Source organism: Panulirus ornatus, chromosome 8 (genome assembly GCF_036320965.1).
Source record: "Panulirus ornatus isolate Po-2019 chromosome 8, ASM3632096v1, whole genome shotgun sequence".
Lineage (NCBI taxonomy): Eukaryota > Metazoa > Arthropoda > Malacostraca > Decapoda > Palinuridae > Panulirus > Panulirus ornatus.
The window spans coordinates 4,875,897-4,903,249 of NC_092231.1; the positions used below are offsets into that span (position 1 = coordinate 4,875,897).

Below are 27,353 nucleotides of genomic sequence, written 5' to 3' on the forward strand. Positions count from 1 at the left end.
AACCTTATGACCTCTTAAGCTTGGGTCAGCCCTGCCAGGCGGCTCATTGACCTCCGACCTCTTGTCACTCTTGAAGGCGACTGTGTGACCGTCAGAGAGAGAGAGAGAGAGAGAGAGAGAGAGAGAGAGAGAGAGAGAGAGAGAGAGAAGCGACGACAATCGGTAGCTGAATATTTCATTCCCTATACCCACAAAGGGGCGTTTTTACATAACCCGTGTGTTAAATCACCTCTACCATTACTATCCACCGCGAGACGATTAATTCTACGAGGCACCCCCCCCCCCCCCCAACGCCGTTAATCACTTAATCACCCTCGAGACACGTTAAGTACAGATAATTCACTTTTAATAGTAGGTAGTGCTTACGGTGGCTAGGACAGCGTCGCCCTTCATGTATACGTGAGAGGCGATAAAGAAATGGATGTTCCCGGCGATAAGAGATTGATGTTCATAGCGATAATAGAGGCGATAAAGTATTGATGTTCCCCTCGATCATAAGACTTCTTATCTGCCGACCCTTTTTTACGAGAGAGAGAGAGAGAGAGAGAGAGAGAGAGAGAGAGAGAGAGAGAGAGAGAGAGAGAGAATCATAAGAAGCAAATAAGACAGAAGGAAAAGATTCAGACGATATTTAGAGACGTGTGTGTGTGTGTGTGTGTGTCAGGAGCGAGGCTTCCGTTCGCTGTTGTAGGCTTCTGGTGACGTCTGTGACCCCAGTCCCCCCCCCCACAACATGTGGGCTGCAGTGCCAGGTGTTGCTCAGGTAGGTCTCCACCCCTACACCCCCCCCACACACACCTGTACACTTCGTGTACACATTACACTCCCATGTATTACACCCAGTGTACTCGTTTACCACACCTTAGGTGGACATGGGTATGCTTTTGGTGCACTTACTCGCTCTTAATCGTTCATATATATATATATATATATATATATATATATATATATATATATATATATATATATATATATATATACCGGCTCCTGAACTTTCCTTAATATTATAAAATATTCTAAACCTGTGTATGATGTCCGTGTGTGTGTGTGTGTGTGTGTGTGTGTGTGTGTGTGTGTCAGGCAGACTTGCTAACTCCCTCCGTTTATCCCCTAGTTAGCCACTGTGAATAGCCGGCCCGTTATGTTGGCTTCTCGGCTCTTTGTCCCTATTGGCTCCTCCATCAGTTGTCCCTGTCGTAATTGGCTGTGTGTGTGTGTGTGTGTGTGTGTGTGTGTGTGTGTGTGTGTGTGTGTGTGTGTCGGGGGGATCTCTTGAACATGCTCTGCTATCATACAACTTACTGAAACTTGTGAGAGAGAGAGAGAGAGAGAGAGAGAGAGAGAGAGAGAGAGAGAGAGAGAGAGAGAGAGACGGCCTCCCACGCCACTCTGGTCCATTTACAACTCTGTAATGAAAAAAAATAAAACACCAACTATAACATATCCTTCACGTGGGTCACACCTCTCGACCTACAACCACGTGAACCTCTCTCTCTCTCTCTCTCTCTCTCTCTCTCTCTCTCTCTCTCTCTCTCTCTCTCTCTCTCTCTCTCTCTCTCTCTCTCTCTCCACGGAGACGTCGCAACAACCCCAAGATTTTTCATTATATCGGGGGATGGATGATATAGACACGAGGTCTCCCCCCCCCCCACGCCCCCCTTCGTAATAAAGGTGTCAGGCCACGAACAAGGAACAACACAGATCCGCATGACGTAAGGAGGTTGTACGAACACTCATAAAAATTTTATGGGCAAATTATTTTTTTTTTTTTCTGTCTTCGTCGTCGTCGGACGGGAACAACGTTATGTGTGGCCCGGTCGATCCAGTGAGAATAGAACTGTACTATATATATATATATATATATATATATATATATATTATACTTTGTCGCTGTCTCCCGCGTCAGCGAGGTAGCGCAAGGAAACAGACGAAAGAATGGCCCAACCTACCCACATACACATGTATATACATACACGTCCGCACACGCACACACACACACACACACACACACACACACATATATATATATATATATATATATATATATATATATATATATATATATATATATATATATATATATATATATATATAAAACCATGTAGTCAGCTTTCCTTGAAAGTCACTGGGAAGCGAATTAGTGTGTGTTAGTTCGCCCCATAGATACAGTACCGAAGGAAAAAACCCTGACTTCTTAGACCTTCGTGCTATCTCCATATTTCCTATCTTCGAGATCTGCCGTAGCGGTATTCATGGTATCTGGGCCAGCAAGGAGCAGTTCGCGGGGGCAGCCAGACTCTCCCCTCATCACCTTATCCAGCCGTAAACACTCGGCCATGCCTCAGCAAACAGCTTGTTTATGTCTTTTTCAGCGTTGAACCGTTGGTTCATCTCTTTAGATTTCAATTTCAGTCGTTCCTCTCGACATTTAGAATTACTTCACGTCTAGTTTACGACCCAAGAACAACAGTTATTAACGCTGAACAGACCCATGTACAGAGTTTTGTCTGAAGAAGAAAAAATTACCGGGGAAAAGTGTACCTTCAACTTATGCTTAAGCTGTAACATGGGACAAAGCAAGCTATCAAAGGGAAAATACTTCATGTACAGTTTCTTTCATACATAAGGCAGATATAATCGTTAAATAATGCCCTGAGCATCGACCATAGCACCGAAAACTACGTGCGAATATATCACTTTACAGAGAGCAAATCCGCAAAATTTAAAACTCAGACCGAAATCATTTCGTGGGAACGACTCCGGGAGCAGTGAAGTCGTGCGTGCTGGCCTGAGCGCAAACGGGGGAGATCCGTCATCATCCACACTTAGGAAGAGATACATCATAATCTACGCTTGGAAAAAGCCTTTTGAAAGCGAGGCTCTCTCTCTCTGTCTGTTCTTCAGAAATGTTTTATTTCTTCGTTGGCGAACCAAGCGCACATGAGAGCGACTTTTACAATAGTCCCGCTTATGTCGAAAACCTAACCTAACCTAACCTAACCAATCCATTGTCTACAAGTTTTAAATAAAAACTTTACATAAGTATAAACAAGTAAACAAAAGGAACAGAATAAGTGCCTGTTAAGTGCAATGTAAAGTACCAATCTGATTGTAGACTTACATACTAACCGCAACCTTTAACAGCCTAACTGATCAGCGTATCACGGGAGCTTAGTGGCGAAGACCACAGCCGCGGGGATCGAATACCTCCTCCGAAGCCATCGTAAAAGGTCGGCATCTTGATCTCGAGTTGATCCAGATGTCTCGAAAATGAAGGGACGACAAGCTAAGGCCTTGGGGCCAGGTCCCGGTATGACGGCTCAAGAGAACTGTATCGTAGAAATGTACAAACTGTGAGCCAGTTTGCATCAACATTAAATTCCTCTCTCTCTCTCTCTCAAGTTATGTAAGCATGACCCACTTTATTTACATCTAGACAAGTCTCCCCCGATAAATGTTTGTAGCAGACAAATTATTATACAATCAGAATCATCCTATCATTCACCGTATGGCTAATTATATATCAGCGTAGCACAGGGAAACCATCACTTTCAGCCAAAACTCTCCCCACAAAAACGACTCCCGAGTAGCCTTGCCGAGATTTAGCGCTCCGCCAGCCCTCATGGGGAGCTGTGCCTGCCTGGCTGCCAGACGATCGTTTTCTCCGTCATCTGCCAACACCGACACTGCTACGACGACCCTTGGGGGGCCAGGACGGTGGCCAGGGGCCATCCCTTAATAAACCTGACCCTGAAAGGATTTGTAGCGCCGCGCTCTCAAGAGGTTAGGGTAGAAGCCAGGGCGAAATGAGTGCGGCGGCGTAATGTACTCCGGTCCTGAACAGACGAGCAATGCCAACACCTCACAAGTGTTATTTCAGAGTTTGTTCTTGCCATCACGTAGGCTTTTAGTTATTTCATAACTCGAGGCTGACCTCAAGTATGACTTAGTGTCCGTTTTCAGACGTATCAAGGAGAAATTCCACTGAAATAGAGCCATTAAAATTACTGAGTAGCCAGCGAGCGCGTCCGGCAGCCTCCGTGTCGCCTGGGCTGAGTCAAGATGCCCGGCGTTCGTTGCGTGACCCGCGTCCGAAAGATTTAGATTTGTCTTAAAACACGGATGTCGTGTACCGTCGTCTGACTGACGTAGGGTGTAATTCTGCTGAACGACAACATTACGCTTGTTAGTCTTACAGTCTGGAACTGCCCATACGTCGTTGGAACAATGTATATAATAAGCAAAGAGGAACGCGATCGGAGGGATGGTGAAAATTTCAAACGAACAAGTTAGCGTTGACGTAAGGTCCCGCCAGTTTTCAGGAATAATTGTTTACCTTTGCTTTTTATCTTATTTTATCTCTTTTCTATGTGATAATACCATCGGATAACTAAGTATGATAAAGAAAACCCTATCTTAAGTCTGTGAGTTTATATACTTCATAAATAAAGAAGTACGTGAATAAAGTTTCGACTTTTAAAAGGAATTTAGAGAAATATATGAATTAAAACTGGAACTTTTATTGTTTTTTAAATTATTGATGAATATGTTTGAATAGCAGAACTGCAAACTGTGGAGGACATATATAGACGTGTCAGAAATTTAACGCCGTTGTTTTACAGTTATGAAAGTTGCCCGATAATTCATTGTGTTACCTAAACCACGTCAACACTTTTGTACACAATGTAGCCTTTAGTGCATTTCAATCACTGGGGTTTAGTCCCTTGGAATCTCCGGGCTTTTTTTTTTTATTGTTTGTTTGTTTGCATCACCGCTGCTCTTGCTCTAAAGTAAAAATCAAAATCAATGTCTATGTGACTTCTCCGCTGCTCTTGCTGTAAATAAAAAATCAAAATCAATGCCATGGGGCTTGATGTCATGTCGGGTTCCGTGTGACGCAGCCAAACGAAGGAGGAGGAGGAGGAAGCACTCAAACAGCCGGCTCTCAAGGGCAGAAGCCAGAGTAATACCTGTAGGAGAGAGAGAGAGAGAGAGAGAGAGAGAGAGAGAGAGAGAGAGAGAGAGAGAGAGAGAGATTAGGCAGAAGGGGTTCGCCTTATAAAGCAACCGATAGTTAGGGACCGGCCGTGCGTGCAGTAGCCTACCCCTCCACGCGCCTGTCATCAAATCCACTCCCACTTCTGTGAAGCGGGTTACACCCGTACTCACAGCCAGGCCTCTCAGATCACTACTCACATACACATCCTCAGCCCCACATCCTGCGTTGGAGAGAGAGAGAGAGAGAGAGAGAGAGAGAGAGAGAGAGAGAGTGAAACATTCTATCTGTGTAGTCGTTCATCAACTCGCCCTCTCCTACTCGTCAACTTAAAACACTTCCCTTTTCGTGATGTTACGTCTCTCTCTCTCTCTCTCTCTCTCTCTCTCTCTCTCTCTCTCTCTCTCTCTCTCTCTCTCTCTCTCTCTCTCTCCCAAAAGGGGAGATGAAGGGGTAGAGAGAGATCCCTCAAAAGGGGAGGTGAAGGGGGAGAGAGAGAGAAATATCAAAAGGGGAGGTGAAGGGAGAGAGAGAGAGAGTGAGAGAATGTGAGCAAGCTCCCAGATACATGATCACTGCCTGGCCGCCCATACAAGGACGGGAGGGAGTGATTCACTCCTCTTGTACAGCGCCAGCAGTTGCTCGGAAGGTAAACAAACGCAGACCACCCTTATCACCGGAATCAGTTTCGATCCTTTTCCTTAAAAAAAGAAGAGGTTGGGGAGGGGGAGGGGGTGTTGGGTAACAAGGATGGGGGGGGGGGCGGACCTAACCGTCAAACATCATGAACACACAACACTCTTACATGTGAACTTCTTATGTGAACTTCTTGTTTTACAAAACTTCTCTGCGAGTTTCGGTAATTTGGTTGTGACTACTGAAGATGACGAGGGAAAATAAAAAGAGTGCTTTAAGTGTAGGTAATTTGTGTGGTGAACCTTAAGAACTGCCAAGGTTAGGTGCAAATTGTCACCGACTTAATTTAACTTCTTGGTGTTGGTCTTTTGTTGTTTAAGTGTTTTAGCCAACTCAAATTATTTTGTGCATGATATTATATATGTATATATATATATATATATATATATATATATATATATATATATATATATATATATATATATAAACCAAATAATGCTTATTTATTGAAAAACGTATAATTGGTTTTCTTAATGACCACAGTTACTCCACAACCTTTCCCCTTGAAATCTTGTAAGAAAAATAGATTGGTTCTACAGCTTGTGTGATGATAATTTCATAATGTACTTATGAAGATAACTGGTGCATCGCGTCTCGTGACCATTATGGGTAGTTAATCACCAGAGATCAGCGGAAATTGAGGCCGGTATTAATTAGGTTCAGCTGACGTCAGGGAGTGAGGGAATGTAGCAGCAACTGCCCCTGCGGAATGTGTGTGCTCAGAGCTAGAGAGAAGTGTTCAGGGCCGTACGTACGTGCAGTTAGGGCGTGGTATTTCGATCGGCAGTTCCAAAATGACGTCGGTCCACGGCCCCGGTGAACCCCGGTCGCTGATAGGCTTAAATAAGCCCCCACTAGAAACGTTTCAGAGCTCAAAATAAAAAAAATGCTCTCGAGTGCGCTTAATGGTCGTAAGTAATGAACACGTGAAGATGGGTGTTTGCATATTATGGATGGTTCCAGAATCATGTGGTTGACCCTGATGACCCCGGCAGCGGATTAGGCCTAACGAAAGCCCAGAATAACCGAACCACGTCCCGGCCATCGAGATGAGAAGGGACAACCATTCGTGGGGGAGGGAATTGATTGTTAGAGAATGTCAGTATGACATGTTGGTCCTACTTGAAGATCTCATGGTTGTCGTTAATTCGAGATTGCCCCATTGTCATAAGACAAACTTTATATATATATATATATATATATATATATATATATATATATATATATATATATATATATATATATATATATACGCACGTTGCTGTTGCTATATATATATATATATATATATATATATATATATATATATATATATATATATATATATAGCAACAGCAACGTGCGTATTTACGCCTCCCGATTAACCTGTACAAGTAATGGACCATCATTTCAGCGCACACTACCGGTGTTACAGTCGGCGGGGTCATAAAGACAGCGTCTTCATCCTGGCGAGGATAATAACAGCGCCCCGTATTAAGGCCTGCCCGCCTCTCGAAAGCAAAATAAACCACGTCCTCCTTAATGGTCGTTTACGGTAGACCCGGTCATGCATAGAGATAAATAGACCTGAGCACAGTAGGCTAGCTGTGTGGACCAAGACACTGACAGGCCAAGATGATAACACTGAAGATATGATTTACATTGAAGCGAAAATGCCCTGCGAGGCAAGGATGAGTTTGGTGTACGGTACCTAGTGGCCAGTCGACCCTTAAAAGAGAGTTTGAAAAGGTTATTATTATAAAGAAGAGGACTGGCCAATCGCCATAGTGATTTCCTATATGGCACATTTACGTGTCCCTTTCTCCTCCCTAAGCCCCGGCTTCCGCAACGCCCTAAGCTCTGTTATATACCAGCCAGGGACGGATTTATATCCGTACACTGAGCCTACATGTTGTTATTTGCTTCTGTAAATATAGAGGGGAAAATGCAGACAAACGCCTGTTGAGTAAACTTCTGCAACGCGTGGCCAAGCCAAGAGTGTAAGGTTCGGGAGGCGGCGGGCAGCGTGAGGGGTCAGGGGTGTACGAGACGTCTGTCCGCCAAACATATCCGCCGCAGATTTTTGCCTGTTTGTTGTTGTTGTTGTTGTCCCGCCGCTCCCGGTCCCCAGGCCCCCCAATTTACGGCATCGGATTCGCCATTTGTAGGCGAGGTATAAACTTCTCAAGGTATTCCGACGCGTCTTATATACATATATGTTTCATTTTCCCCGTGGACTCTTAAGAATATATATATATATATTTTTTTTTTTTTTTTTGCTTTGTCGCTGTCTCCCGCGTTTGCGAGGTAGCGCAAGGAAACAGACGAAAGAAATGGCCCAACCCACCCCCATACACATGTATATACATACGTCCACACACGCAAATATACATACCTACACAGCTTTCCATGGTTTACCCCTGACGCTTCACATGCCTTGATTCAATCCACTGACAGCACGTCAACCCCGGTATACCACATCGATCCAATTCACTCTATTCCTTGCCCTCCTTTCACCCTCCTGCATGTTCAGGCCCCGATCACACAAAATCTTTTTCACTCCATCTTTCCACCTCCAATTTGGTCTTAAGAATATATATATATATATATATATATATATATATATATATATATATATATATATATATATATATATATATATATTCCTATGAGTCATGTTAGTAGGGGTTAGACGGTCGTTGGTGGGTTTGCCTTTACACTGAAGGCACGTATCCTCAATGGCTTTAACCGGCGCGCGCAGCCGTACTTTCAGCGTGCGCTTCTCTCTCTCTCTCTCTCTCTCTCTCTCTCTCTCTCTCTCTCTCTCTCTCTCTCTCTCTCTCTCTCTCTCTCTCTCTCCGTCGTTCCCAGACGTTGAACATTTCCTCCCCCTCTTATTATTCCCCTCCCCCCTCCCTCCTCCCCTCTTAATGTCGTACGTGGTAAGGGACAGGCGATCGCGTGCGTCTCCTGCCTCGCGATTTTTGTGCTTCGTCGTCTGAAAGCCAAAGTTGTGTATAGAGTTTCGGACTGTGGTAACCTCCTCTGGGCAGCCTGCCAAGCCCCCGGCGGTATCTGGCAACTGGTCCCAGCAGCCAACGTATGATGAAACCCCCGCAACTTCTAACGTTTATATATATATATATATATATATATATATATATATATATATATATATATATATATATATATATATATATATATATATATCCGTCAAAGAATTAACTTCAGCTGTTACGGGATTTCTTTTTAAAGTTCATTTCCCCCAACAAAGTATGATATATATATATATATATATATATATATATATATATATATATATATATATATATATATATATATATAGTTTTCCCCTTCACATTTTGTGTAATTCGTGGGTCAAGAAGGTTAAATGAAGGAAGAAATGCGAGACGAACTGCCCTTTCTCGCATCTCAAGGCTCCTGCTGCTGCTCCTGCTCCTGCTGCTTCTCCTGCCCCTGCTCCTGCCCCTGCTCCTGCTCCTGCTGCTGCCCCTGCTCCTGCTCCTGCTGCTGCTCCTGCCGGCCCAAAGAACGATACGTTCTCTGCTGGTTCCTCCGGTGTATGACGTGACAGGGGGGGGGGGGAAGTTTGATGTTATTGTAAAAACATTAAGGGAAAAAAAAATTACGATAGCTCGTCTAACGTCCTTTTTATTACTAGTAAAGGAAATTTATTGATCCAATTGGCCACTGTTGAATTTTGTGGACAGTTTGAGAGACTAATACATCAATGATTAACAGTAATATCTTTATTAAGATCCATTACATGCACTCATGTGGTAAACTGTCATCTATAAATTACTTTGTGATATATATATATATATATATATATATATATATATATATATATATATATATATATATATATATATATATATATATATATATATATAGCATGTATGTAGAGATAGCGAAGAACACTTGACGCTGGGGATATATGCTTCAGAAGTGGAGGGAACAAGGAGAACTGGGAGACCAAATTTGAGATGGAAGGATGAAGTGAATAAGAATTTGAGTGAACGGGGCCTGAACCTGCAAAAGGGTGAAATTAGTGCATGAGATAGAGTGAATTGGAAGGATGTGGTACACTGGGGTCGACGTGCTGTCAGTGGACTGAATCAGGGCATGTGAAGCGTTCGGGGTAATCCATAGAAAGGTCTATGTAGCTTAGGTGTGGATAGAGAGCTGTGATTTCGGTGCATTACACATAACAGCAAGAGAATGCATTAACGAATACATCCTTTCTTCGTCTGTTCCTGGCGCTACCTCGCTGACGCGGGAATCGGCGATCAGGTTTAAAACAATAGCGATCCACATCATAGGAAAATGATATAGTGAAAGGAGTATTCTCATAGAAAAAAAAAAAGAAAGACGGATAGAGAGGTACAGTGATGAAGCAAAAGTGTGCGTGTGTGACGTGGCTCAAAGATCGCAGGGTTGGTAGCAAGTTGTCAAGGAGAGAGAGAGAGAGAGAGAGAGAGAGAGAGAGAGAGAGAGAGAGAGAGAGAGAGAGAGAGGATAATGTGCAGGTAGTACACTCTAACCTGTTTATAATTTACATATGAAAAAAAAAAGGTCGTCGGGTATATATATATTTTTTTCATATACAATGTTGTTTACGATATCAAAGCATCGCCTTATTATAGTTTCTTATGAAAATTTATTCATTTGGCGGTTTTGATTATTATCATAACTTGTCTTACATTTTTTTAATTCAAGGTTATGATCAGTGTTGTGAACAGTGGAATTGTCGTACGTTTTTTAAATCAAGGTTATGATCAGTGTTGTCACAGTGGTTATGGTGGGTACCATCACAGTGGTTATGGTGGGTACCATCACAGTGGTTATGGTGGGTACCATCACAGTGGTTATGGTGGGTACCTTCACAGTGGTTATGGTGGGTACCATCACAGTGGTTATGGCGGGTACCATCACAGTGGTTATGGCAGGTACCATCACAGTGGTTATGGTGGGTACCATCACAGTGGTTATGGTGGGTACCATCACTGTGGTTATGGTGGGTACCATCCCAGTGGTTATGGTGGGTACCATCACAGTGGTTATGGTGGGTACCATCACAGTGGTTATGGCGGGTACCATCACAGTGGTTATGGCGGGTACCATCACAGTGGTTATGGCAGGTACCATCACAGTGGTTATGGCGGGTACCATCACAGTGGTTATGGCGGGTACCATCACAGTGGTTATGGTGGGTACCATCACAGTGGTTATGGCGGGTACCATCACAGTGGTTATGGTGGGTACCATCACAGTGGTTATGGCGGGTACCATCACAGTGGTTATGGCGGGTACCATCACAGTGGTTATGGTGGGTACCATCACAGTGGTTATGGCGGGTACCATCACAGTGGTTATGGTGGGTACCATCACAGTGGTTATGGTGGGTACCATTACAGTGGTTATGGTAGGTACCATCACAGTGGTTATGGTGGGTACCTTCACAGTGGTTATGGTAGGTACCATTACAGTGGTTATGGTGGGTACCATCACAGTGGTTATGGTGGGTACCATCACAGTGGTTATGGTGGGTACCATCACAGTGGTTATGGTAGGTACCATTACAGTGGTTATGGTGGGTACCATCACAGTGGTTATGGCAGGTACCATCACAGTGGTTATGGTAGGTACCATTACAGTGGTTATGGTGGGTACCATCACAGTGGTTATGGTGGGTACCATTACAGTGGTTATGGTAGGTACCATCACAGTGGTTATGGTGGGTACCATCACAGTGGTTATGGTGGGTACCATCACAGTGGTTATGGCAGGTACCATCACTGTGGTTATGGCAGGTACCATCACAGTGGTTATGGTGGGTACCATCACAGTGGTTATGGCAGGTACCATCACTGTGGTTATGGCAGGTACCATCACAGTGGTTATGGCAGGTACCATCACAGTGGTTATGGTGGGTACCATCACAGTGGTTATGGCGGGTACCATTACAGTGGTTATGGTGGGTACCATCACAGTGGTTATGGCAGGTACCATCACAGTGGTTATGGTGGGTACCATCACAGTGGTTATGGCAGGTACCATCACTGTGGTTATGGTGGGTACCATCACTGTGGTTATGGTGGGTACCATCACAGTGGTTATGGCAGGTACCATCACAGTGGTTATGGCAGGTACCATCACAGTGGTTATGGTGGGTACCATCACAGTGGTTATGGTGGGTACCATCACAGTGGTTATGGTGGGTACCATCACAGTGGTTATGGCAGGTACCATCACAGTGGTTATGGTGGGTACCATCACAGTGGTTATGGTGGGTACCATCACAGTGGTTATGGCAGGTACCATCACTGTGGTTATGGTGGGTACCATCACTGTGGTTATGGTGGGTACCATCTTAGTGGTTAGCAGGTACCATCACAGTGGTTATGGTGGGTACCATCACAGTGGTTATGGCGGGTACCATCACAGTGGTTATGGTGGGTACCATCACAGTGGTTATGGCAGGTACCATCACTGTGGTTATGGTGGGTACCATCACTGTGGTTATGGCAGGTACCATCACTGTGGTTATGGTGGGTACCATCACAGTGGTTATGGCAGGTACCATCACTGTGGTTATGGCAGGTACCATCACAGTCGTTATGGCAGGTACCATCACAGTGGTTATGGTGGGTACCATCACAGTGGTTATGGTGGGTACCATCACAGTGGTTATGGTGGGTACCATCACAGTGGTTATGGCAGGTACCATCACAGTGGTTATGGTGGGTACCATCACAGTGGTTATGGCAGGTACCATCACAGTGGTTATGGTGGGTACCATCACAGTGGTTATGGTGGGTACCATTACAGTGGTTATGGTGGGTACCATTACAGTGGTTATGGCGGGTACCATCACAGTGGTTATGGCAGGTACCATCACAGTGGTTATGGCAGGTACCATCACAGTGGTTATGGTGGGTACCATCACAGTGGTTATGGCAGGTACCATCACAGTGGTTATGGTGGGTACCATCACAGTGGTTATGGCAGGTACCATCACAGTGGTTATGGTGGGTACCATCACAGTGGTTATGGTGGGTACCATTACAGTGGTTATGGTGGGTACCATTACAGTGGTTATGGCGGGTACCATCACAGTGGTTATGGCAGGTACCATCACAGTGGTTATGGCAGGTACCATCACAGTGGTTATGGTGGGTACCATCACAGTGGTTATGGTGGGTACCATCACAGTGGTTATGGCGGGTACCATCACAGTGGTTATGGCAGGTACCATCACAGTGGTTATGGCAGGTACCATCACAGTGGTTATGGCAGGTACCAGAAGCCTGTGTGGTCGACGCGCTCTCTTCTTTCAAGGTAAATTTTGCTTAGATATTCTTTGCGTTAATCAAGAGGTTATCGTAGTAGTAGTAGTAGGGCTATGGATTACTTACATGTTTTAAGTAACTGAACTTTAAGTAAACTCTGTTTTAGAAGTAAGGGTAAAATGCTTGGGATGTACAAGAAAAAGATGTTTGCGCGTTATTTTACGGTGGATTATATTAACTCAAGTATCGCCTTCAGTGGAATAAATAACCTTTATACATCTTTCTTTCGTCTTGATGATTATCATGTAATTTATTTAACCGACTTCCGAATGCGTTGGCAAATTGACACCCCCCCCCCCAAACCTGACCAATACCAGCAATATTCGAAATAGATAAAAGATGCGAGAGATATTTAAACAATCATCGCCATTTTAAGGTATTAAGTGCGCCATAATTCAAGCCTTGGTGCGTCGGTCGGGCATTTAAATCGTGGCGCGCGGCCGTTAGTTTAAAAAACTCACCTCGCACTCGCCGACCCGTCGTCCTGCCTCCTCCTCCTCCTCCTCCTCCTCCTCCTCCTCCTCCTCCTCCTCCGCTGGGTAGCCGAGTCTTCCTCCAGCGTCGCTCACCAAAATTACTTCAAGGCTTCCTGATTACGTCCCAAATGTGATAATTGGTTGTTGTCTACGCTTTGGGGGACAACCCCCACCCCCCTCCCAACGAAACCTCGTTTTGTTTGCGCTGCTTAGTGGAGTAAGGGGGCACCCACGGGTTCAGTTCGCCTACTGTATCCCAAATCCCAGTTTGACCTTTAGTGGTCATTTAAGGTTTCGTGGGTATTTGTCGATGTTAGGACTGCAGATGACACCTGGCATTTGCATACGCCTGTGTGGCCTGTAGAGGAGGAACCATTGGCTCTGTCCAGTCCGGGCGGGAAGTTTCATAACGTACGGTGCAAGTAGTTAACGTGCGTCGCACGTAACTTAACGTACAGCGCTTGAAGTTAACGTGCGTCGCGCGGGGTTAACAAACGTACAGTACGTCGCACGTAGTTTACGTACGACGCACGTAATTCACATAAGTCGCACGTTGTTAACGCGTACGTCGCACGTAGTTAACCTACGTCGCACGTAGTTAACCTACGTCGCACGTAGTTAACCTACGCAGCACGTAGTTAACCAACGTCGCACGTGGTTAACCTACGTCTCACGTAGTTAACCTACGTCGCACAGTGGACAGAAACGGTCCCTATAAACGTGTTAGTTTTCTTACTTTGCCAGTGGTCTAATCTGTGGCCTGTCGTCTTTTTTCAGTGGGTGGACGTTTTTCTCGTCGGGGCATTTTAAAAGTCGTCCACGGTTCCATATTTACAGTTTTATTTTTTAGTGTTTTGATCTTTATTTCACTTTTCATCAAGTTGTCTTTTTGATTTTTTCTTTTTCCACTGTGGTGATGTCTGCCCGAGGTTTCATTTCCCACGTGAGGGCAATTTTTTTTTTTTTTTTTTTTTTTTTACGTGTGTTGGTCATAGTCTCTGTAAATCTCCGTCGCTCCTCGAATTAGTCAGACTTTGACGGAGATTTGTGTATAAGAACAAATACATAGTTGCCTGTAAAAGGGAGGGACTTTTTTTTTCACACTGGTTGGTCCCCATCTCTTGCACTATCTCTACAGTCGACAGCTTATTTGTGTATGCTGTCCGTATTTACTGTTTCCCTGGGCAGCTTATTCCATTCATCCACGACACTCATATTTTAAAAGTATTTTTTTTTCTTCGTCCTCCTTTTTTTTTTTCAACTCGTTTCTCCTTTAATGTCCTGCTCTGTGCCTCTGGTTGTTCAATCCCAGCATGTTTCGTAGACCTGTTCACTGTTCATCAAGTTTAAGATATTAAAGGTTTGTGAGTGGGATCATCATCCCTCACTCTTTTCTCTTCCCTGGTGAACAATTATGCCTGTAGCCTACCGCTGTAGCTCTCTCTCTCTCTCTCTCTTTAATTCCTATACCATCCTAGTTGCCCTCCACTGGACCTTCTCTATTTGCTCGTTGTGCTTCATCAGGTGCACTGACCAGAGGTGAGAAGCCTATTCTAGCTTTATATTAATGTAATATGTGAATAGCTGGTTGAATATATATTTTTTTTTCACAAATATCTGAATGCTGATCTGGCATTTTTCAGCATATATCTCCTTCACTCTTCTCCTTCTGTGGGACTTGCGAGCGAGGTTAGGGACGATGTCAGCTCCCAAGTCCCTCACACAGAGGGACCCACAGCTATCTTTCGTACTAGATGATGTTCATAATCGAGGACTTCTTTCACTCTGTCCTGTCCACATTACTTTGCATTTATTTCGGGTTTAAGTTCAAACATGCATGAGACTCACTTTGGAGTTCTGTCCAGGTCCCCTTGTAAGTTCATGCAATCCCCCTCGTTGTTTTTCACTTCTCCCATGACCTCGGCATCATATGCAAACATGTTCAGGTAGGAATCCAATCCTTCTAGCAAGTCATTAACATTCATTAAGAAGTGCAGTGGTCCTAGACAGAGTCCTGAGGCACGCCACTGGTAACCTCCTCCCGTTTTGGGAAGGCTTTCCAGACACGCGTCCTTTGTTCCCTCACACTGAGACAATCTTCCGTCCATCGAAGGAGTTTTCATTTTATTCCTGCTTGAAGATTCGCCTTCCTTACTAGCCTACTATATGGTACGTGTCAAATGCTTTCAGACTGTCTAATACAGATAATCCAACCAGTATTATCTTTCGTCTAAAAGGGAGCTCACTTTCTCGTAGAAATCAAAGAGGTAGACACACACACACACACACACACACACACACACACACACACACACACACACACACAAACGCGCGCGCGCGCCAAAAATGGAGCCCCATACTGTACACATAGATGATTTATATATAAACATGACTACACAGACGAAATGACAGGTGAGAGGTTGTGCCTGGCGATATGTTGCTGAGTTAATGAGGGAAATATATTAGGAGGGGATAAACGAGGGAATGAGACAAAAGCAATGAAATGTTTGAAAGATGAGAGAGAGAGAGAGAGAGAGAGAGAGAGAGAGAGAGAGAGAGAGAGAGAGAGAGAGAGAGAGAGAGAGAGAGATGGCAGGCAGAGAATGAGAAAAATAGACGAGTGTCCCCCTAATTCACTCCTTCTCTACTCCTCCCCTCCTCCCACCCACCAACCCCGGGGCCACCCGCACCAGTGGGGCGGGGGGTGGCTCCACTAGTTCTGATGTTTTGCAGGTCAGGGAGGGCCCCAGTTGAAGGAGCGGGTGAGTACAAACAGTTTTACTTTATCTAACCAAAAGAACATCTCATGTTCCGTGAGTCATCACTGGGACCTTTCCATTTTCCCCGTAGGGGAGGACTTGTCTAGTAGTATACGTACCTGGTAGCGAAGGAAAGAATTGCCCGTCTGTCTGTCTGTCTGTCTCTCGTTTTCTGTTTCTCCTTCTCGTAATTTCTTCTTTAGTCCACAGGCAAGCTCAGAGGCCCCTTTCGATGTTTTGTTTTTTGCTTGGAAAGACAAGTCGGCTTTGAAGACAAACGTTTCTCAGCCTGTATACGTCTTCGTAACTAGAAGTCATTTATAATAGTATACGATAATGGGTACATTTCCCGTTTTATTACTTTTTTATATATATTTTAGTAAAACTCCGTTTTCTATGCACTTCACGATCTCGGCTTGAGGGGGAGGTAAACTGTTTCTCCCGTCTGCATTTATCAACGGTGGCAAAGATATGAGCAGGGGAGAGCCATTATTGACTCTCTATCTCTCACGTGTGACCACCAGGACTTACCTCCCTCCCACTCACATTATTACGCTAATGTATTGAATACATTACTTACCTGATGCACGGTTCATAGACGCTGTATTTCTCTCAAACCCATTGATGAAAACCTCCACCATTTTCCACTGAGGAAAATATGGGAAGTTATATGAACGAAGGCTTGTACTGAACATGTAAACATAGAGTGAGGCCTCCAGTGGTTCTGTAAACAGATTTCAGACATTTGTATTAATTTTTAGAAAAATCCTCGCAGAGAATTATCGGCGTTTCGTTATTCAGTAACGTGAATAACGAAACGTCGATAATTATGCATATCTTAGCCTGAGCCAGATAACCAGGTTATCGTCCCAACTCTAGGGGGGGATGAACAGCGGGATTGACTGTGGACCAACTGCCGCAGCCCGGGTTTCGACCCTGGGCGGGCGGCTTGTGATGTGATAAAAGATTATCATTCCACCATCTCATCCGTGTGTATAAGATCATTGTAACAATCACTGTGGACGCAGATTTACTCTGTACGTGCGATGGAAGAGTGAATGCTTTATAGAGAAATGATATTTTGAAGACAATTTAACTTGCTGCTGGTGGCGTGAAGCAACCATCGCGCTTCCTTTAGTGAAGTGGGTCGGTCGAATTCCGTCACACGTCAAAACGGGCGAGACAGTGAGCGATTATGACACACTTCGAATCGCACTCCAGTCTACGAAGGAGAATAATGGCATGTGTTAACATGCCCGTGCGAGGTGGGCGATATTGTGGCATCGGAAAATCTTCAGAGAACATTTAACACTCCATGATAAGTCTGTCACATATATATATATATATATATATATATATATATATATATATATATTTTTTTTTTTTTTTTTCATACGATTCGCCATTTCCCGCATTTGCGAGGTAGCATTAAGAACAGAGGACTGGGCCTTAGAGGGAAAATCCTCACCTGGCCCCCTTCTCTGTTCCTTCTTTTGGAAAATTAAAAAAAAACGAGAGGGGAGGATTTCCAGCCACCCGCTCCCTCCCCTTTTAGTCGCCTTCTACGACACGCAGGGAATACGTGGGAAGTATTCTTTCTCCCCTATCCCCAGGGATAATATATATATATATATATATATATATATATATATATATATATATATATATATATATATATATTTTATATTATATTATATTATATATAATGTATATATATATATATATATATATATATATATATATATATATTATATTATATTATATTATATGAGGCGTTAATGAGGTGACCTCGATTAAGGACTTCAGTTACCCGTGCCGTCTCAACTTACATGAGAAAAAAAGTATATACAAAAATATACCTGTTTGGTCTGGCGGCTGTAGGTATGTGCGCCGCGCCCTCAGGTAGCCCGGGGAACCAAATGTAAACAAAAATCTTCCCAGCCAGACCCGAGGTCGACTCGTGGGGGACGAGGAGGAGGAGGACGAACTCCGCACATCCACGTCCGGTAGACGGACATACACACCTATGTGCCTCCCTCCTGCAGGAGGACGGTGGATCTTCGTCAGGTAATCAGACGTATGGGGTCTCCCTCCTGCAGGAGGTCGGTAGGATGGATCCTGCGAACCTCCAAGACGAGTGAGAGCGAAATAGCCGGCAAACGATCCGTTTTTCATTTCGCTCGCCCTCCCCCACCCAGTGGAATACTGCTGGCGTGTCTGGAATCTCTCCTCCCGTTCCTTCACGACGGAGTACGGGTGTCGCGCACCGCCCCCGGAAACTCTTTCCCTCCAGCAGAGAGAGAGAGAGAGAGAGAGAGAGAGAGAGAGAGAGAGAGAGAGAGAGAGAGAGAGAGAGAGAGAGAATAGAACTTTTCCCAGAAACAGCGAAACGAGGTTGGAGTAAAAAGAATCCCCCCCCCCCCCCAACCCTCGCAGATAACGAATGAGGAAGACACGACGACATGTCCGTCTGACAAGTATTTTAAGTCGTGGTTGAAAACCCGACGAGGAGAATAAATCCCCCACTTCCCTCATGGTAAAAAAAAAAGGCTCCCGGATTATTATCATGAAGTGAAAGGGAGTTTATAATCCCTATATGTACAGTGGGTCTCTCTCTCTCTCTCTCTCTCTCTCTCTCTCTCTCTCTCTCTCTCTCTCTCTCTCTCGGGCTGTTCACAACGAGGCACCCCGGGAGTGTTCACAGGCTCAGCCCGTGGACGCGAGGACGCTCTGCTGCTCCGCACACACCCACGAGGTATGTGGCGAGGGCTGATGGTGGCTCAGGAGAACTCGAGGTATGTGGCGAGGGCTGATGGTGGCTCAGGGGAACTCCAGGCGAGGCTTACAGTGGCTTCACCTCGCTGAGAGACCATGGTCTTATGGACTGAGTTATTAGGGAAGACATATGTGGGGTCTTCCATGGTCTTATGGACTGAGTTGTTAGGGAAGACATATATAGGGTCTTCCATGGTCTTATGGACTGAGTTATTAGGGAAGACATGTGGGGTCTTCTATGGTCTTATGGACTGAGTTGTTAGGGAAGACATATATGGGGTCTTCCATGGTCTTATGGACTGAGATATTAGGGAAGACATATGTGGGGTCTTCCATGGTCTTGTGGACTTAGTTATTAGGGAAAACATACGTGGGGTCTTCCACCTCAGCTGGACGCTCTGTGGTTGATGAAGAGAAGCCCCTGATTGATGGACGGGAAGAGATGTGGCTAATGTATGGTCTTCCCTCCAAGCCCAACAGTATATAGTCAGTGAACTACGTGTGTCAGCCTCCCTGTCGTGCTCTTCACTCTTTTTTCCTTTTTACAGTTCTGGCGCCACCAATGTCCCAGTCTCTAGATCCTCCCCTCTCCCCTCAGTGTTCAAATGTTTACCTCCCGTGATTCTGGTTTTCTCTGAAGTCTTCCTCTGTAGCTAGCAAGCAAGCACCGATCCTGTGTGGGGTCTAACACTTTTTTTTTTTTCGTAGGACGATTTCAGTAACCAGGTCATAAACCTTCCTCGGTTGCTCCATCACCAAGCAGAGCGAAGTATTCTTTCTTCCCTACAGCTTCGCTTGATTTCCCGTTTACCTCCGTCCCCAGATCTCTCTCTCTCTCTCTCTCTCTCTCTCTCTCTCTCTCTCTCTCTCTCTCTCTCTCTCTCTCTCTCTCTCTCTCTCGTGCACCACCGCATCAAGTCATGATGCTCTGCGTCTGTTGGTCAGCCTCGGCCCGTGGAAAAAAAATGTTTCCTGCTTCTCATCCCAGACCCGAAGTCCCCAACAAATTCTCTTATGTTTCAAAGACGTTTATTGTTGTGTTGTAGACTTTTCCTTGAGTTGAGCAGCCTCTTAAGACACGTAGAACAAACCCATCTGACCTTTTTCTTTTTTGCTTTCTGATTAATTCGTCTTTTTCATCTACTTTTCGCACAGTATCCTCTGAATCCGCTTAATATGGTTGAATCTATGTTTATAGCCATTGACGCTTTATTTTTTTGCGTGAGATCCCTTGATTCCTCTGTGTCATCTCATAACACCTTTTCTGATCCCATAGTTGATTCCTCTGTTTCTCTATACTTCTTCCTCCTGTCCTCGTTAAGTCATCCTTTATTTAGCATTAATCTTTTCCTCCATAAAAGGATCTTATCCCAAGTGTGTAGCCATGATACTTCACCTTGCGCGAATCCATTTCCGATGTAGGTTGGAAAAAACTGAGAGACACTTTAGCTGACTTGGCCTTGAAAAATTGAGACGCTTGGACCTACTTAAGACTTGAAATTATGGAGTGACACTTCAGTCTACTTAAGACTTGAAATATTGAGTGACACTTCAGTCTACTTAAGACTTGGAAATATTGAGTGACACTTCAGTCTACTCAGCCTTGCGTGTGTTTGACAACAGGTTTACTTTACACTGTGCAGTCCACTATTGAAACGTCCCCCACCTGTCGTTATCGGGTCTTGATATTTCCTTGGCTCGGCCATTGCATGCTTAAGGTCTTCGTTCTGTTTCCTGATTGAAGAGAACAATGAAGCTTGTTATTTACGTTAAGAAAACCGATTGGTATCCAGCTAGAAGAGGTTGTGAATCACACCATACGTGATTGTGTTGCCGTTTGAATACGAATGTTGTTGTGTTATTTATTTACTCCCCGTCACGCCCCCTTTTTGTTTTTCCGAGATACACTTGCTAACTTCAGCCATGTTAGCCATTTACTTCTGTATTCATTCGTGGATATCTTTTAAAACGACAGTTTAGAATTCTTTGCCAATACCCCTACGATCTTCCACTCCTGACTGCTTGTTAAACCCTCCCCCCAAAAAATAATTAGGGCAGTCATGTCTCTACCCAGAAGGTGTCATTCAGGGGCCCCACTGTTCGCCATCCCCCGCCTCCTTTACTAGTACATGGTAGGGGAAGATGGGTACCCCTCGGAGATCATGCAGTAAGGGAAACACATGAAGGTGGGTGTGTGTGTGTGTCTGTGTTTGTGTGTGTGTGTGTGTGTATATATGTGTGTGTGTGTGTGGGTGTGTGTGTGTGTGTGTGTCATTGTGTGTATGTATATGTCTGTGTGTGAGTGTGTGTGTGTGTGCTTGTGTCATTGTGTGTATATGTGTGTATGTGTGTGTGTATGTGTGTGTGTGTGTGTGTGTGTGTGTGTGTGTGTGTGTGTGTGTGTGTGTGTGTGTTCATATGCAAGCTATTTTGTAAGTCTGAGTATCTGGAGGAGCCATCAGGAGACTTGTAATAAGCTTCTCCGTCATTGATGCACTGGTTGATGCCTAGCTCTGTGGTCTGGTTGATGCCTAGCTCTGTGGTCTGGTTGATGCCTAGCTCTGTGGTCTGGTTGATGCCTAGCTCTGTGGTCTGGTTGATGCCTAGCTCTGTGGTCTGGTTGATGCCCAGCTCTGTGAACTGGTTGATGCCCAGCTCTGTGGATTGGTTGAGGCATAGGTCTGTGGATCACACAAGGCAGTTCACCAAGTAAAACTGATGAATACGAAGCTGACCCAGAATCAGTGTTGCCGACACTCAAAAAGAAAGACGTAAAGGCTTTCTGTACAGCTCACGTTCCTCACGGTTGAGGAGGACGACCACCCGTCACCAGCAAGTCGAATGGATTAGAGATCGTAAACACCATCTTCGCCTCAAGACTTGGTGGGGCCTCCTCCCCTCACGAGTGAACTACACGGAGGGAATTACCCTCCCCCTCCTCCCCTCACCCCCCTTTCTAGTAGGTCGTGGCTTGGGGCGGAACCGGTCAAGAGGCACTGGAGCCTTAAGTCACCGTAAGGTTTGTAGACCTCAGTAGTTTGAGGCCACACCGTCCATGACACAGCTTCTTGACTATAGAGAAGAACCCTGTCCTCTGATGATCATCATTCGCCCCCCTCCCTCGCATTCAGTCTCCCCCCCCCCGTACGACGTGCGAGGGGTAGGGTCCTGCACGTCAGGAGATGCGACGGACGTGTGCAAGGGGGCAGGCTGCGACGGACGTGTGGATGGGACAGGCTGCGACGGACGTGTGGATGGGGCAGACTACGACGGACGTGTGGATGGGACAGGCTGCGACGGACGTGTGGATGGGGCAGGTTGCGACGGACGTGTGGATGGGGCAGGCTGCGACGGACGTGCGCAAGGGGGCAGGCTGCGACGGACGTGTGGATGGGGCAGGCTGCGACGGACGTGTGCAAGGGAGCAGGCTGCGACGGACGTGTGCAAGGGGGCAGGCTGCGACGGACGTGTGGATGGGGCAGGCTGCGACGGACGTGTGCAAGGGCAGGGTTGCGACGGACGTGTGCAAGGGCAGGGTTGCGACAGACGTGTGGAGGGGTGCGGGCTGGCTGCCACCACTGCCATCAGCCTCTCAGGCGCCCGGACGTGTCGCCACTGTCATAAACAATTAAGCCAACTTGGCAAACAAGTCAGGAGTGACCTAAACAAGTCCAGGAGGTGTGTGCTAACCGTGGGTCGCGTGGTAGAGGGCAGAGAGGGGGAGAGAGAGTGGGGCTGGCGGGTGGCTAGCACGCTGAGAGAAAGAGCGAGAGAGAGAGAGAGAGAGGCGTCGGTGAGCGGAAAGAGTGTAGGGGAGAGGGGGAAGAGAGAACCAGGAAGGTGGGGGATGGGACAGATGATGGGAGAGCGAGAGAATGGGAAGGGAGAGGAAAGGGAGGAGTTGGAGGGTGGGAAGAGGAGGGTGTCGGGGGTGCGACAGTAGTGGTATGGTGGTAGGAGCGGCGGCGCCAGGCATCGCACCAGTCCAGATAACCATCGTGGTCCCCGTCCACTCTCACAACAGCCACAGAGGGACGTCCTCGACTCAGTTATGTGGTTTCTCCTTAGATACCGAGTGGGGGGGGGGGTTTCTAATGATGCCACTCCCACCCATCAAAAGTGAGGTTTCTAACGAAACCACTCCCTTCCAACGCTCCCTTCTCTTCATCTGGATGATGATTTTTTCCTATTGTCTTAAGCCCTATTTATGGATGGCGAACGCTTGCCTGATCAACGTAGGCCTCGATACGAGTTCCTGGTGACCTCTCTCTCTCTCTCTCTCTCTCTCTCTCTCTCTCTCTCTCTCTCTCTCTCTCTCTCTCTCTCTCTCTCTCTCTCTTCCTCCGGCCTCCTGGCTCTTTTGTGGTATTCCTTAGTGACGTATCCATTAATGCTACACGCCACAGAGGTACGTTTTTCCCCATTCTAATTTCTACGAAAAAAAAAAAGAAACACATTTCGGCATGTTGTCCTTAACACTACAGTGATCATGCTATCCACCACGCCCTCACAGTTAGCTTTGGGTGAACGTGAACCCGGCCATACCCACCTGTATGGTTTCCTCCCACATACTTGTGTGTGGTCTCTACCCAGATACTTGTGTATGGTCTCTACCCAAATACTTGTGTATGGTCTCTACCCACATACTAGTGTATGGAGGGTGTCTGTCCCTCCAGATACCATGACACATAGTGTCTAACCCAGTGCGTCCGCCTCCCAGTGCTGTCGACCGCTGGCTGTGGCCCCTGTACCTTCGCCAAGGCAGGTGCCATCCCGACGTGTCCCTGACCGACGCCTTACCCTCTCTCTCTCTCTCTCTCTCTCTCTCTCTCTCTCTCTCTCTCTCTCTCTCTCTCTCTCTCTCTCTCTCTCTCTCTCTCTCTCTCATGACGGGTTAGTATCTCCTCAACCTGGACGCCGTCGGTGAGGGAGGGGAGTGGGGCGGCCGCCTGCTCACTGCCACAGCTCTTCCTCTCACGTCGTCCTCCTCTCCTCCCCTCGCTCACCTCCTTCCCCGCGTCCTGATGCTTCCGTCCGCTGAGGTCCCCCGATACAGCCTCATACTCTGCCTGCCTCACTTGAATCCCAGCGTTTAAAAACCTCGTTGAAACAGAAGGCGCTGTGGACCGTCGACGTTCCCCTTCCCCCACTCCCTGCCTCCTCCTCCTCCTCCTCCTCCTCCTCCTCCTCCTCCTCCTCCTCCTCCTCCTCCTCCTCACTACCGCCCCAAACCGTGACCGTCGGTTACCTGATATATATATATATATATATATATATATATATATATATATATATATATATATATATATATATATATATATATACACCAAAGAAAGACCTTAGAAAGCAACAGCAACAGACGGTTTTCGTAATCCCACAGAGGGAGAGAATGGGACACCGGTACATCATCCTCTCTTGTGGTTCGTAGACAATGGTTCGATTCTTTCATACGATCCCCCTGGGGGGGGGGGGTCACAACCCTTTGTGTGTGTGTGTGTGTGTGAGTGTGACCTTTGACCTCGCCTCTGAATGGGTCAGATCAAAAGCCGACCCGGTCCTTCATACCCAAGAGTCCCGTACGTTTACGCTCAGTGAGGGCGTTTTCAGTGATAAGAAAAAATAGTAATGAATTTACGTGTTTGTTCATGATTTCATGGGGACTTGGGGTGGGGGTGGTGTTGTGGGAAGAGAGAGAGAGAGAGAGAGAGAGAGAGAGAGAGAGAGAGAGAGAGAGAGAGAGAGAGAGAGAGAGGATCCCACATACGTGTGTTCTTGATTAATTTCGCAGCGAATGGGAGGGAAAATTTCGAGAGATTTAGTGGATGATAAAATGTGTGACATTTGGCAGTTGTCCCGATGTGGTCTGGGTGGGTCTTGCCTCGTGAGAGAGAGAGAGAGAGAGAGAGAGAGAGAGAGAGAGAGAGAGGAGAGGGAGAGAGAGAGAGACTGCGAGCCAGACGAGAACGTTGACTTGTGCACACAAACCTGACCATGTTCATTTGTAGTGCCTCTCTCTCTCTCTCTCTCTCTCTCTCTCTCTCTCTCTCTCTCTCTCTCTCTCTCTCTCTCTCTCTCTCTCTCTCTCTCTATCTATCTATCTATCTATCTATCTATCTATCTATATCTGTCATACTATCTATCTATATATCTATCTGTGTATCTGTCTGAGGTGCCATTTCCCAGAGTACAATTAATTTGACTCACATATATATATATATATATATATATATATATATATATATATATATATATATATATATATATATATATATATATATATATATTCCGTGTAAGTCTTGGCCCAGGCTCGATGTCTTAATTCATCTCGTATACTGACGCTCACCTGTTTATGTAGACGCAGAACTAATCATGTGATGGAATGGAGAAAACATACCATATTGTACAACAGTTCTACATAGTGAGTGAGCTGGAATTGTGGGTGTTCTGTATCCGGCTGTCGCAGATGATGTAGACTGGTAGATTATGGAGCTCAGAGACTGGTGGATGCAGGTAGATAGATTTTGTAGAAGATGATGTAGATTGGTAGATTATGGAGCTGAGAGACTGGCAGATGCAAGTAGATTAATTGTGTGGAAGATGATGTAGATTGGTAGATTATGGAGCATAGAGACCGGCAGATGCAGGTAGATAAATTCTGTGGAAGATGATGTAGATTGGTAGATTACGGAGCATAGCGACTGGCAGATGCAGGTAGATAGATTGTGTGGAAGAAGATGTAGATTGTTGGAGCTGGATCTGTGTGTCGGAGGGGAAAGCCTTCAGGTGGGCGATAGATACATGTCTGTGTATTCCTGCGCCCAGGGTGATAGTAGACTTCGTACATACGACCCAGCGGGGGAGGACGGCGTGACCTTCGACCTCTTGACATTTTACGGATCGGGTGGTAGGTTAGGTTTCATAACCGCCCCCTCCTCCTCCCCTCCCTCCCTCCTTCCCCTCACTCCCTTCCCGAGAGGGTCGTACTATCGTGCTTAAAAGTCGTACTCACTCTTGCACGGGTCGTGCTCAAGGGTCGTACTATTTTGAGTATACATCGAATGTAGTAATTATTATTTTTTTTTTTTCTTTACATATCTTGCTTTATTGAACACCCGGGACGATCCGATGAAAACGTTGTTTGTTTGACGTAGCATGGATGTTATTAGGATCACAGCACGGGACATGTCGCTCTCTTATCCCACCAAGAATTGATATATATATATATATATATATATATATATATATATATATATATATATATATATATATATATATATATATATTGGAAAGGATCACAATTTTGCGCGTGATCAAGTATATTCCTAGGAGTCCACACGGAAAATGAGACACGATAAGTTCCCAAGTGCACTTTCGTGTCATAATCACATGATCAGGGGAGACACAAGAGAGAAGTATAAGTCAGTTGATATACATAGAAGAGACGGAACTAGGACGCCATTTGGTAAACAAGTAACTACACGAATGGAGAGTGAGAGGAAAATTACTGGAATGAGAAAGTAACGGATATGAATTTTTTTTTCTCTCTAATTATAGTGTCCCTCGACCTCTCACCGAGACACATATTCGACCCCTTTACTAAGCTCAAGTACTCGACCCCACACCCTCCAGCGACGGTTCGACCCATGTCCCGCGTTTCTCACCTGTGTTGCTTAAGTGTTCGACTCTCCACAGCCAGCTTCAATGACCCCAAAAGGTCGCTCTGTCTCTCTCTCTCTCTCTCTCTCTCTCTCTCTCTCTCTCTCTCTCTCTCTCTCTCTCTCTCTCTCTCTCTCTCGACCTGTCGTAGATTGATTTCAGATCTCTCAGATAGTTTTTTTTATCAAGATTTTTTTTTTTCTACATCTTTCAAATAACTTTGTTCAAGGTTAGTTTTCAAATCTTTGAAACAACTTTTCATTATAGATTTTTTTGGGAGGAACTTCCAAAGAACATTTCAAGATATGTTCTGAGTTATCAAACAGAGTATAACATTTTTGAACTTTCTAACCACCATTCAAGACTAGTTCCCCGAGCATTCAAACAACTTTTCAAAGATCAATATTCGAACTTACGAACGGCCATTCGACCAGCACAGCCCGCCCTTCTACTAGTAGACAAAATTTATTTTCTCCTCCCTCGAGACTGTCTCCTGTTTCATGAGGAAGACAGGAATATTCGTCTTCCCGCTGGTTTATTCCAGTTTATCGGAGCAATAAAGTGTTACACCATTCTGTGACCCAGTAAGGCAACTTTTTGACCCGCCCAACGAGTTTTTTATCATTTTTTTTTTTTTATGTTC

The 27,353-nt window shown here is 45.4% G+C and overlaps 1 protein-coding gene across 2 annotated transcripts in view; it reads left to right on the forward strand.

The window, feature by feature from the left end:
• Nucleotides 1–27,353, forward strand: part of LOC139749763 (dorsal-ventral patterning protein Sog-like) — a 486,011-nt gene that overhangs the window by 300,519 nt on the left and 158,139 nt on the right. The gene's annotated exons all lie outside the window — the stretch shown is intronic.